The following is a 9,633-nucleotide window of genomic DNA, read 5'->3' as shown; positions in this document are numbered from 1 at the left end:
TTTGTTTTCAGAATTGACACATGATCATTCACGGCTTGATTCAAATTTCATGAGTATTGAAATTCAAAATTTGGTTAAAACTGATCTACCTGTGGCCCTACTCCAAGAAGCCATTAAAAAACAATATGACTATAATGTCAATTATAGATGGGTGTGGCAAGCCAAGGGAAAAGCATTGATTGCTGTGTTTAGTGATTGGGAGAAATCATATTTGGAGCTTCCGTATTGGTTGAGTGCTCTTGTTCATTACAATTCAGGAACACGAATAGATTAGTTTTTCCTTGATGTGCCAGGTACGACTATTTTGGACGAGTTTTTTTGGTCTTTTGGTCCTGCAAGAGAAGGGTTCAACCATTGTAGGCCATTAATCTGGAACTCATCTCGAAAAGTATGGAAAATTATTGAAAGCCTTATCTATTGATGCAAACAGACATATATTTTTCCTTGCTTTTGCTATCATCGAAGGTGAGAATTCGTCCGGTTGGTCATGGTTTTTGTGGGCATTGCGTGAATATGTTACCCAAAGAGAGGGTATTTGCTTGATTTCTGATAGACATAAGGGCATTCTTGCTGCAATTAATAATGAAGAAATTAGTTGGAGTGAACCCAGAGCGTACCATCGATATTGTTTTTGCCATGTTGCCAGTAATTTCAATACGAAATACAAATCAAAGCAACTAAAAAATTTGGAAACAATTGCACCTTGAATGTCTTAATTTTTTTTTCCAGACATTGACTTGGAAAAATGGACACAGTCACACGACGGTGGGTACCGCTATGGGTGGATGACAAGCAATGCAACTATTTTCAAAGGTGCTAGAATGTTACCAATTACTTCTTTGATTAGGCTAACATTCTATCGCACAATATTGTATTTTGAACATCGGAGACAAGAAATCAGTGAAGCATTCGATTGTGGGGACATATATACAGAATATGCCCTAAAAAAACTGAAGATATGGGAAAAACGAGCATCGGTGGTGTCATCCATTGACAGAGAAAGTCAAACTTTCGAAGTACAAACTGAAATAAGTATGATTTCTCTCTATAAAGGACAACACACCCAAGTTTTGAGCTTGAAAGAAGAAACATGTTCTTGCAATAAGTGGCAATCATTCAAGATTCCATGCTCTCATGTAATTGCAGTTTGTAATTACATGCGTATGACATACCTATCACTTATTGATGAATGCTATAAATTGTCCAATTTCAAGCGTTGTTATGAAGGCCGTTTCCATCCCATTCAACACCCAGATTATTGGTCAAAATTCTTAGAAAATGTTTCCCTCCAACCCTATTTTTTTATCATTATATTTTTAAAAAACATTATTTAAAAAAAAATCTCGAAGTAAATAGCAAAATTAGGAGTGCCTTGTGATTTTTGAAAAATAATAATAATAACACATGACATATATTCTTTTAATTCTCAAATTGCCCATGGTATGGTTGATGAACAATTTTTTCAAGTACTATATAATTGTAATACCGTGTATAAATTCTCAATTGAAATACAGTATAAATAGAATTGGTTGTTATGAGACCATATATTAATTTTCGATAGATATACAGGTAAATGAAATATTCGATTACGAGACTTCAACCTAACAAATTCAAAAGATAAATGTGCCGGATTTTTCACTCATTTTAAATTTTGAATGGATGGTTTCATATATATTTGATTTGATTTAAACACTTTTAAAAAATATTCCAAACTAATCAATGTTTAATTTGTTTATCACAATTTTGATTTTAATTTACAATATATCTTTAGATTTTGTATTATTTTATTCGTTTTTTATTATTTTAAATTCAGATTATTTTTTTTATCCTAACTAGAATTTTACTTAATATCTTATCCATATTATCATCTAACAAATTGTATATTTTATTTAAGTTTTATCATTTTTTTTGTATTTTTTTAATCACCTTTTATTCATTATCATCTTATTATATTATTGTACTATTAATTTATCTTTTAGATAAACAAATAAGTATTCACTTTTGCATTATTGTTGTTTTTGCTATGTCTCTACAACGAGACAAGCATCTTTTGTAGGTTTTATGGTTGATGGAGTTATAAATATAATTGTTGAAGCTTAAATGGAACAACCTCCCTTCTTGATTTTTCTCCCTAAATTATATTTGAATTTATATTTTATTATCAAATTATATTTTATCTAACTACTTATCGAATTAATTACAATAAACAAAAACTTATTGATTTTTCTCTCCAATTTATATTTTATTATCAAATATGATTTTATCTAACTAATTTTATATTTGTTTAAATGTTTGTTTCAAATTCAATTGTATCTAATATTTTTTTTATTATTTTATTCTTATTGTTATCAAATTAATTTGATTTTTGTTTTTCATATTTTCGATGTTTCCAATTTTTCACATAGAAACACCTAAAAATGGCTGGTTGTACTTAAAAAGAAATATATAAATAGGAATTAAACTTTAAATGTTTGAAACATGTGCTATATATTTATATATTGTTCAGTTTATTATTATTATTATTGTGATTATTAAAATAAAATAATAAAAAAAATCATAAATCTCATATTCTCCATTTTCTTCACTTAGCTGCCCAAAATCTCTTTTTCTCCTTCTTAATCTCATGTCTGTGGTTGTTGGTTCAACAACCTTTTCTTGAATTCCATCATCTTGGATTGCTTTTGACAACTACTCTTGCCAAGTCGTTGATCTTTTTCGCTCGCAACAATGATGTTCCGGGATTGGTAGTGTTTAAAGTTAACTTTCAAGATCCTATGAGCAAATTTGTCACGTGGAATAAATACGGTGAAACTCTCTACAACTGGTTTGGTGAAATGCAATTATATTTTCAATAGTCACGTCATCTTGAACTTGCAATTCTTTTAAATACTCACTTGTCAACAACAACTTCACTACCTTGGGGGAGGTCCATCGTTGTAGACATCCATAAGTTTCTAATGACCCCACCATTGGGTAGACATCCATAAGTTTCTATTACATAAATTTGTTTTGCTATTTTTATAATTTTGAATTTTTTTTGCTATTTTTCTAAATGAAACTTTAAAATTTGCTATTTCTCTTGTCGGCCCTAAAAATATTGATTTCCTAAAGGCTAATATTGATTATTATATTATTTTATTAGGATAATTGCTATGAGTATCACTCTTAAGGATAATAATTAAGTGTATAATAACATTTTAAAAAAATTGCAAATATAATAAAATCTATGCGTAATAGACTATATCATTAAATTCAGTGATATAGTCTGATAGATTTCGGCTGATAAATTTTATTATATTACAAATTATTTGACATTATACTATATCTGTCAATATTTTAGATATGATTATTATATTTGTAACTGGGGGATTTATATACTTAAATGAGTACACTTCCTTTTTATTTTTTTCCCATAAATGCTCCATTTACTATGAAAAGATATTATCGTGTTTTACTAGAACAACATATTGGAGAAAATATCATTTATACCCTCAAAAATTTCATTTCCATCCAACTACACCTTAACTTAGATAATAGTTGAAATTTAAAGCATTTTTAACTTAGATAAAAGTTGTAGTTTTACCTTAAATTTGTAAATGTGTTGTAATATTAACTTGAACTTTGAATTTCATTTTGTACCCAACTTAGTTTTTATTAAAATTTGTGAGTTTGACATGCATTATACGTATCTTTCTAATTATAAAATTACATGAGGTTATTTGTGGCGATTCATAACTATTAAAAGTATCTAATAAATTGTAAATCTTCATTATAAAATTAATCTATGAAATTTTGATTTTGTGCCAAATAAATTCTATGCATATTCGACATTTCCCCCGACTTAACAAATTTATTAGACATAAATTTGAATTTTATATCTATTAAGATTTTGAATTTTTTGTCGAAGTAAGCCTAGTTCAACTTATATGTATGTTACCAAAAAGTTTGTGGTTTAAATCAACCCAATAGGAAATGCACCATTACCGATCAGAACACACACGGAAAGTGGAAGAGTAGGAAAGGAGAACTGTAAACCTCGAACTTAGGTTCCTTAGATAAGCATGTTTAGCCAAAGGGATGTTATATTACATATTTATTAAGTAGGAATATATGTTGTTGTTTATAGGGAATATGAAGGAATGGAAGAAAAATATATTTAACGAAGAAACTCAATCATTGTCTGGCTGGAGGCACTAAGAAAGGGGTTACGTGGCAATCTACTCCTTGAATTCAGGAAGCGGCAGAAAGATTGAAAGGGACGTGAAACTTCAAAAGTATGGTTTCGGCAATTGACAAGAGGAAATCTAGCAAATTCGATGCCATTTGAAAGCTAGGAGAATCTAGTTTTCAAGGTTGTCCTATTGAAGAATGATTACAAGAGGAGAGGAACAAAAGAGGAGAATTTGCAGAAGAGGCAGAACCACGGATTAATCCGGGCTTGAGGTGAAGTTTGGAAGTTTCAAGCTATAGGGAATTATGGGCTGAAATTTTAAGGTAAGGAAGTTAACTCAAATCTAAATAAGTTTGTAGAAGGAAACTTCTTGAAAAGAGCTCTGGATTTTGAGTTATAAATTTTTTGAAGTTATACCAGGGAATTGGTGCATAAGCAGACAGCTGCTTGTGAAGAACAAGCAAGCAGTTCATCGTGGAGAATTATAGTGAGATTTTGTAAGGAGGATCTTGCTCTCAGGGGAAATCTCGCTAGGAATTGAGGTGAGTATCACTAAAAATTTCATAGAAAAAGCTTGGTATCGCTCTAGAGGATCTTGCTAGCATCGCTATAGGGGATCTCGCAGGCATTGCTCGGGGGGATCTCGCTGGCCTCGCTCAAGGAGATCTCGCCAGTAAAGCTGTCTGTATTGATGGAAGTTTCTTTAATAAATGAATTATTTGAGGTATTTTGCTAGGAATTCTAAGTAGTTTAATCAGGAATTATATCTTTTCAGGCCAAGAAGAACTAGGAGAAGCGTATAAACCAATAGGAGCCTGACGAACTATAAGTGACTAAATAAACTTAGAGTTTCTAATACTCACGCATATATGATCAAGTAAAGCATAGTGACATTAATGATGTATTTATACTTCCTCAAGCAACAAATGGTTGAAGAATAACTTAATGCATGTTTCCGGCTTGTATGTGTATAGCACAGGCCAAGGTATGTCGTGTAACCACTACAAAAGCTATGTTCTGACTTTGATATATGCTTCCTAAAGAAAGGTTATGGGAGAATGAGTTCTTGTATAAATGAGTGGCAATGGAATAGCTTTTGTGTAATACTAGGCTATGGAACTTAATTTGTTGTTACAAAATACACATTTGATATCGAAGGACGTTGAGAAGGTATCTAACCAATTAGGTACCGAAGGACATTTGAGAAGGTACCTGGCCAATTTGATACCGAAGGACATTTGAGAAGGTACCTGGCCAATTTGATACCGAAGGACATTTGAGAAGGTATCCGGTCAATTTGATACCGAAGCACATATGAGAAGGTATCATAGAAGCTTGATACTTAAGGACAAATTTGAGAAGGTATCTGAGCAGAAGTACCTAAAATATGATGATATTTAGTATGGCCATGTGCACGTAGGCAATTATGAATGGGGGACCGAAGTATGGGTCTCTTGGCCGGTTGTAAACATTTGGGAGCTAGAGCGTTTAGACTCGTTCTCAAGTAGGGAATAATAATGTTTAATGATGTCTGAGAATGGCTTAAAGCTACATTTAGAGACAATTGTTGAATTCACTCGTTTGTATATTTACATGTTTATAGTATTGCTATGCTTGTTGCTTTACGATTCTATAGTCACTCACTGGGCTGTTAGCTCACCAAGTTTTTGTATTCTCTTTTCTCAGGTAGCGGTTAGTATCCTCAAGGTTGATCCTGCTGCTGCTTGCCACCAAAAGACTCGGTTTATTAAGAGGATTTAGGTTGATAACCTGTTTATGTACACATGTTTTAGAGGGGGACTAGGGCTTCTTTAAGAATGCTTGGGCCATCTGGGAATATTTTTTTTTGTTTTCAGCAAAAGTAATGTCTTGGGTGTATGCATATGTTTATGTAATTTTTGTAGAACCCTAAGGGAGGTTTGCTGCATGCGTGTATTTACTAGTGTTTATAATAGGTTGGTATTTAGATCAAAAGGCTTGGTGGTGGTTGTTGGCAGTAGGGGCTAGTAGCTACCACGGTCATATTATTTTTCAGAATAAAAAGGTAATCTGGGAGGGGGTGTGACAAGTTGATATTAGAGCATAAGATTTTGGGAATGAGAGGGGAAGTTCAGGCATAAGTCTAAGTCTCTAAGTGTGAGTTCCTAACATGTGTACATTGTATTAGGTGAAATGCCGAGGCAACGTGGCAGACTAAGAAAGCAGACAAATGGTAGGAATACTAACCCTACCAATAGGGGCTTAGAGGTATGTGAGGGAGAGTCTAGTACTCCCCAAGCAAGGGCAGATTCTCAGCTAGAAAATGTAGTTTTTGACAGGATAGTGCAGAGATTAGCAACCAGTGTGGGCTTTGCACGAGCTGACCTAGAAAAGAAATATGGTATTGAGAGGTTTAAAGCCCTAGGGGTTGTGACATTTGAAGGTACAACAGATCCAACCGAAGCTGAGTTGTGGCTGGATGTAATTGAAAAATGTTTCAATGTTATGAATTGTCCAGATGATAGGAAAGTGGGATTAGCCACCTTTCTGCTACAGAAAGAAGCAGAGAAATAGTGGAAGTGATGTTCGCCAGATGAGCCAGTACAAATGTGATGTTATGGCCTGAGTTCAGAAAGACCTTTGAAGAAAAACATTACCCCAGCTCGTTCCGGGATGCAAAAAGAGATGAGTTCCTCAGATTAACACAGGGAATGATGTCGGTGGCAGAATATGAGTAGGAGTTTACAGAGTTATTACAGTATGCCCTACCAATTATTGCTGAGGAAAGAGATAGATGCAGGAAATTTGAACAAGGTTTGAGGAAGGAACTTAGAACTCCAGTGATGTCTATGACTAATTGGTTAGATTTTAACCAGTTAGTAGAAATAGCAATACGAGTCGAGCGGAGTTTGACAGATGTTGAGCAGTTGCCAAAAGGTAGTGAAGCCGTAGTAGGGCCTAGAGACAGGGGATTCTGATCCCCAGTAGCCACCTAGACTAGTGGAAGCCATTTCAAGGGAACCAGTTGGCAGGGATCCAAGAAAAGGAAAACGAGACCCTCGGCCAGTGCAGTTAGCTGATCAGAGATGCCATGAGCTGGTAAGTCGGTAGCCAGCACAGATAAGAGACCGACATGCCCTAATTGTGGCAAGAGACATTTTGAGGTATGCTATAGTGGCAGAGGTGCATGTTTCCAATGCGGACAAACAGGACATTTCTAGAGGGACTGTCCCCAAGTGAATAGGGACGTCCCAACAGCACAACAACCGACCTCCCAGACAGTTAACCAACCAAAGAGTGCTAGAAATCGGGGCGAAGGGTCGAGTGGTGCCAAGCAGAAGAATGTCGTAGGTCGACCCCAGCAGCAGGGGCGAGTGTATGTCGTGACACACCAGAAGGCAGCGGAGTCTCCAGATGTTGTGATCGATAATATTATGTTATGTGGACAGCCTGCTTACATTATTTGATCCTGGTGCCACACATTCATTTGTATCTAACATGTATGCACTTAGTATAAATAGTTTGGTGGAACCTATGCCTGAAGAGTTATTTATCTCTACCCCTTTGGGAGATGTGATAGTAGTAGATAGATGCTATAATCGTTGTGAGGTACTGATCAATGGTCATAACTTCTTTGTTGATTTACTTCCCTTAGAATTGTTGGAGTTTGATGCCATTCTGGGGATGAATTTTCTAAGCAAGTATCATGCTTCAATAGACTGTTACAAGAAGGAGGTAGTGCTCAGAAGATCAAATAACCAGGATGCAATGCTGACAAGAAGCAAGCGATTAGTCGAAGAGAATTTGATATCGGTAGTGAAAGCTCGGAAGCTGTTGAGCAAGGGATGTAAAGCCTACCTAGCTCATGTGATAGTTACTCAAGGGAAAAAGCTGAACCCAGAAGATGTCCCAGTAGTAAATGAATTTCGGGATGTATTTTCTGAAGAACTATCGGGATTACCACCCGATAGGGAGGTGAAGTTTACTATTGACTTAATTCTAGGAACAACTCCTATATTGCAGGCACTGTATAGAATGGCACCGACTGAGTTGAAAGAATTAAAGGTTCAATTGCAAGAGTTAATTAACAAGGGATACATTCGACTTAGTGTATCGCCTTGGGGAGCTCCGGTATTGTTTGTGAGGAAGAAAGATGGTACATTTAGACTGTGTACCAACTATAGGCAGCTGAATAAAGTAACAATTAAGAATAAATACCCGTTACCACGCATTGATGATTTGTTTGATCAACTAAGAGGAGCCATAGTGTTTTCAAAGATAGACCTGAGATCGGATTATCATCAACTGAAAGTGAGAGAAGCCGATATTCCTAAAACCGCATTTAGAACGAGACATGGACATTATGAATTCCTGGTAATGCCATTTGGATTGACAAATGCTCCTGCGGTATTCATGGATCTCATGAAGAGGATATTTCATCCCTACTTGGACCAGTCTGTGATAGTATTCATTGATGATATATTGGTGTATTCTGGTAGTAGGGAGGATCATATTACCCACCTGAGGATAGTATTGCAGACGTTGCGAGATAGACAGTTGTATGCTAAATTTAGTAAATGCGATTTTTGGTTAGATCGGGTAGTATTTCTTGGTCATGTTGTTTCAGCAGAGGGCATTAGTGTAGATACCCAGAAGACGGAAACAATAGTTAATTGGGAACAACCCACGACTATTTCAGAAATACACAGTTTTCTGGGTTTGGCAGGTTATTATCGGAGGTTTATGGAGGGTTTCTCTAAGATAGCCTTTCCATTGACGAACCTGACCAAGAAAGGCGTGAAGTTTGAATGATCGTTGGAGTGTTCAAACATGAGTGAATCTATCTAATTCCACAAATACAATTAGGGAAAAAAGAAAAAAGAAAGTTAAAAATCATTTTTGTCCCTAATTTTTATAAAAGTAACAATTTAGTTTCTGAACTTTGGTTTATAAAGAATTAGTCCTTAAACTTTCAATTTGGTACAATTTTGTCTATGAACTTTACTATGTAGAATTTAGTTACTGTACTTTCAAATTTGTAACAATTTAGTCTCCATGGTAGAAATTAGAGTTACAGATTTAATAAGATTTATTGTATAAATAAACTAATAAACCAATTAGAAACTCAATATTTTTTATAAAATACAAAATCTACATCATAAAATAATAAAAATTGACATCTAATTTTTATAAATTTGTTAGCATAGGAGACTAAATTGTTATGAATTTAAAAGTACAAAGGTTAAATGGTTACATAGTAAAATTCAGGAAACGGAATTTTTACAAAATTAAAAATATAGATACTAAATCATTACAAATCAAAGTTGATGGGCTAAATTGTTACCTTATGAAAATTCATGGGATCAAAAGTGTTTTTTTTTTTTTTTTAAAAAATATTCAAAACAACACTCAAACCCAATCCTCTAATATATTTGAAATAACTTACCTTGAAACATATGTATTTACAAATTCTTTTAAGAAAC

This window comes from Benincasa hispida, chromosome 12 (assembly GCF_009727055.1).
Source record: "Benincasa hispida cultivar B227 chromosome 12, ASM972705v1, whole genome shotgun sequence".
NCBI classification, from domain to species: Eukaryota; Viridiplantae; Streptophyta; class Magnoliopsida; order Cucurbitales; family Cucurbitaceae; genus Benincasa; species Benincasa hispida.
This window is presented reverse-complemented; position numbering follows the sequence as displayed.